General features: G+C 36.1%; 1 pseudogene; it reads left to right on the top strand.

Annotated features, from left to right (window-relative positions):
* The first annotated feature begins 3563 nt into the window (after positions 1 to 3563).
* LOC116859556 lies at positions 3564 to 4329 on the top strand (annotated as a pseudogene).
* Positions 4330 to 4539: the final 210 nt, after the last annotated feature.

Here is a 4539-nt window from a genome sequence, read left to right as displayed (position 1 = left end):
AATCCTAAAAGATCAAAAACCTAGAATAACTCTTCCAAAATAAAGTACAGTGAGATATGAAAAAGAGAAAAAATATCCTCCCATAATCACATTCTCATAAATTTATTATTTGCAACTTTGTGAAAGAGAAAATTTACTGTGCAATAAATTTCAGAATATTATCATACTTTGTGTTCTCTACTTATTCAAAAGGAGTTACTCTAGTCCCTTCAAAAGGAGGGGAAAAGAACACTATCCCCCTTAAATGAACAATAAAAGGAGGGTAAGGCATAGAGAATTTTGGCGGTTTTATTCACTAGTGCAAGATTAGTGCCATTATGTATTAGAGGTCTTGAATTTATATTCTTATCTGCATAAAGTAATCTGGCAGTGAGTCAAGTTATTATTTGTCTCCTTTCAATACAAGGTGTATTAAATGTATGTAAATAAACATGTCAACCAAAACCTATTTATTGTCACAGGAAAGTCATTTGGTAGACAGCTTGTCAGAGACTGGAAAATTAACATCTTTTCCAGATACTTTTTCTTCTAAACAGGTTGATACATTTAAGACAAATATATAGCCTTAGTTATTAAAGGTACAACCATGTTCCCTGAATCTGAAGCCTAACAGGAAGTAGTAAAACAAATTCTAAATTTTGTTATATCTTTAATACAAAGTAAGTTTGTGTTTTAACTTTAACTGAATTTTAATCATTTCTTAAGGTACATCTATGCTCATTACTCCACAAAAGAGAAGTTTAGCATTGATCAAAATTATCAAACCACAGAAAGACAGTTGGAAAAGCTATTCACATTCACCATTATTTTTTATTAATTTGCTGCCCAGTCCTCCTGCTCTTTTACAAGAAGGCAATGGAAAGTGAGGATTGGTCTCAGGTGAACTACTGCAAAACATCTCCTAGACCAGAGCTCTTGGGATTGTTTTCCAAGATTTGAGAAAAGAACTACCAAAGTTGATGTACCTAATGCCCTCACTCTACAATTAAGTATACTAAAGCAAGTAAAGACAGCAATAATAAATACAGAGATGAATGAGGGATAATACAGAAACAAACATGTGTTTTTTTGGCCATTATAACAGTTTAAAGAATAAGGCCTTAAAATAACCTAAATGTTAAAGCCCCAATGCAAAAAAAAAAGTATTATTCAGCAATTAATTGCATAGTGTGCACGAGAGAGTGACAAATGCATCAAGGTTGTGAAGACCAAATGGTAACATTTAAGATACTTGTTCTGAGATTTATTATTGTGATGATGATTAGAAGTGGTAGTTGTAGTAGAAGTAGTGATGGATTTGCAATAAGTCATCAACATCAGTTTATAGAAACCAGATTTTTATCTACATACAGAAAAGTTCACTAAGTATAGCAAGAGTTGAAGCTAATTTCCTATCAGCCACCATTTTGTTTTCCTTGATTCAAAAGCATCATGTACTAACCAACCACGTAATTGGATAGCTCCAAAACTTCAATGATTTCCCTTTTTCTAACAAATACAAAGTCCTCAACTTGTGGGCTGACCAAAACCACTTTGGCCTCTCTCATTTATTCATTGGGTGGTGGTGAGGGGAGATAATCAGTCTCTAATAGATCGATATAGTTGAGAAATACAGGTTCCCTCCCCCATCACCACAAGCCAGTGGCATGGAATCTCGTCTCCAGAGTAATTCTGTCCCAGACTCCCATACACATACCAGCAACCTGGCAACACAATGTTGTGTAATCTTTTGTCATCTGACCAACAATATCTCAGGTCTTTCTTCCCTTCTGGACCTTAAGCTATGACCTTGCATGTGAGATTCACTTGAGGCAAATGCCACAATATTCCAGTGGCAAAATCTGGCCACCTTTGTTGTTGGAATCAGGTGACAAAATAGGTTAGAAGGAAAACCTAAGCCAGGAAAGTACTCAAAGGATTATAAGCTACTGAGGTCTCTAAAATCTCATGCTTTGCCTGTGCAAGTGTGGGGGGAATATTCATTTTATCAAGCCCATCCATGCATTTTGAATGGGACACATTTTACCAATGGAAATATATTTCTAGCATTCTTTATGCTACTTAAAAAAATGAGTAGCACTGATCAAGGTTACAGGTAATGGAACTACTTGTAACAGTTCTCTTTGGAAGGTGAAGTACACATTATAGTCTTTTAAATGTCAGATAACCACCCCTGGACTATGTATTCCTGTTTATTTGTGGATATTTCAAATATTACCTAATGTCTCCAGGGGTAGATTAAAGCTAACACCTTTCTATAAAATTTCTATAGCACTGTTTGTGCTAAAGTTGTTTTTTTTTTTCAAATTATAGAAATTATGACATATTCAAGGCTCTCTGTGATGTGGTTCTCTTTACAATCTTCTCTAAAATTTCCCTTACATGTTCCCATCAAATAACTCACTGGACTTGAACATATCCTGTGCCACAGCCTGCACTACTTTCCCTAACTGGAAAAATTTCTTTCTCCTTATTTCCATTAAAAAAATGTAATCCATCTTTAAAAATGTTTAAAAACAAATTCTTATTGCCTTTATTTACTATTCGTTTAATAACATTCATAAACACATTTCTACATAGTTGCTTACATAAATATAAGTTTTATATATGTTATATATATTATTTATATATCCATACAAACTATAGAGTTAATAACTATTCTTTTAATAACAAATTTCATTAATTGCCTTATTTACTATACATTTATACTATATAGACAATACACTAAGTAATGGACCAAATGATATATTTAGTCCCTGAACTCAGGTAGCTTACCAGCAGGCAAGCCAGAGAAAAACAATACACTCAGTGGTCTAGTGGAGAAATTTATGACAAATTTGCTGCTAATACAGCCTGAGGAAAGGGCCTTCAAAGTCAGCTTGAGAGAATCTTGAAGGTTTTTCTGAAAGATACTGCTTCAAGTGAGAATAAAGATAAATAAAAGCGTTTTACTTTAGAAAGGCAAAGGCAGAGAAATGTTAGAGAACAAAATCTAATTTTACAAGAACGTACTGACTATTTTTGTACCTGGTTGTTACCAATATGTGTGTGCCATGGTAAGAAATTTGAGCCATATTTTACGGACTGTGGTGGCCACTGAGATAGGAGGATAGGGAATGATTTCAAATTACCATTTCAGAAAGATCAGGTTGCCTCATGGAAGACAGATTGGGGAGGGCAAGATAGAGTGAATCAGAATTGTTAATGGTTCAAATGAGTAATGAGGGAGGTTCGAAGTAAGCCAGTAGCAATGGGGATAGAGAAGGTGAAAATGGGACCGAAATGCAATATTTAGTTAAAAAGCATTGGGACACTTGGATGGCTCAGTCATTAAGGGTCTGCCTTCGGCTCAGATCATGATCCTGGCATCCTGGGATTGAGCCCCATATCCCCACATTGGGCTTCCTGCTTGGTAGGGAAACTGCTTCTCCCTCTCTAGCTCTCCCATGCTTGTGTTCCCTCTCTATCTCTGTCTGTAATAACTAAATAAATCTTAAAAAAAAAAAAAAGGCATTAACATTGCTCTTTTTCGTGGTGCCACAGAGGCAGAAGGCTGCTTCAGAATGAAGCTGAACATCGCTTTCCCAGCTACTGGCTGCCAGAAACTCATTGAAGTGGACAGTGAACATAAGCTTCATACATTTTTTGAGAAGCGTATGGCCACAGAAGTTGCTGCTGATGCTCTGGTGAAGAACTGAAGGATTACATGGTCCAAATCAATAGTGGCAATGATAAACAGATGAGAATGATAAAGAAGGCTTCCCATGAAGCAAAGTGCCTTAACCCATGGCTGTGTCTACCTGCTGCTGAGTAAGGGGTATTCCTGCTACAGACCAAAGGGATTGTAGAAAGAAAGTGCAAATCTGTTCAGGGTTGCATTGTGCAAGTAATCTCAGTGTTCTCAACTTGGTCATGGTAAAAAAAAAAAAGAATGGGGAGGATATTCCTGGACTCACATACTACTGTGTCTCTCGCCTGGGGCCCAAAAGAGTTAACAGAATACACAAACTTTTCAATCTCCCCGAAGACTAAGATGTCCACCATGATGTTATGAGAAAGTTCCCTAAACAGAAAAGGTAAGAAACCTAAAATCAAAGTGCCCAAGATTCAGCATCTCGTTACTCCCCATGTCCTCCAACACAAAATTGACATATTGCTTTGAAGAAACAATGTACTAAGAAAAATAAGGAGGAGGATCCAGAGTATGCTGAACTTTAGGCCAGGAGAATAAAGAAGGCCAAAGAAAAACTCCAGGAACAGATTGCCAAGAGATGGAGGTTGTCCTCATTGAGATCTTCTACCTCTAAGTTTGAATCCAATCAAAAATAATTTCTAAAAGTAACAAATAAATAAGATCAGACATCAAAATAAATAGATAAATAGTACTAATATTATGGCATATTCACAAAAAAGTACAAGAGTGAGGAGAGTTGATAGTTGACTGTTGGGCTCATTGTATCAGTAGTGTGTGCCATAAATTGAGAGAAAAACACAGAAGGAGAAGCACTCATTGGAGAGAGAGGAAGTCAATGGTTTGGG

The sequence above is a fragment of the Lontra canadensis genome, unplaced genomic scaffold (assembly GCF_010015895.1).
Source record: "Lontra canadensis isolate GAN:19392208 unplaced genomic scaffold, GSC_riverotter_1.0 scaffold159, whole genome shotgun sequence".
In the NCBI taxonomy this organism is placed as follows: Eukaryota; Metazoa; Chordata; class Mammalia; order Carnivora; family Mustelidae; genus Lontra; species Lontra canadensis.
This window is presented reverse-complemented; position numbering and strand designations above follow the sequence as displayed.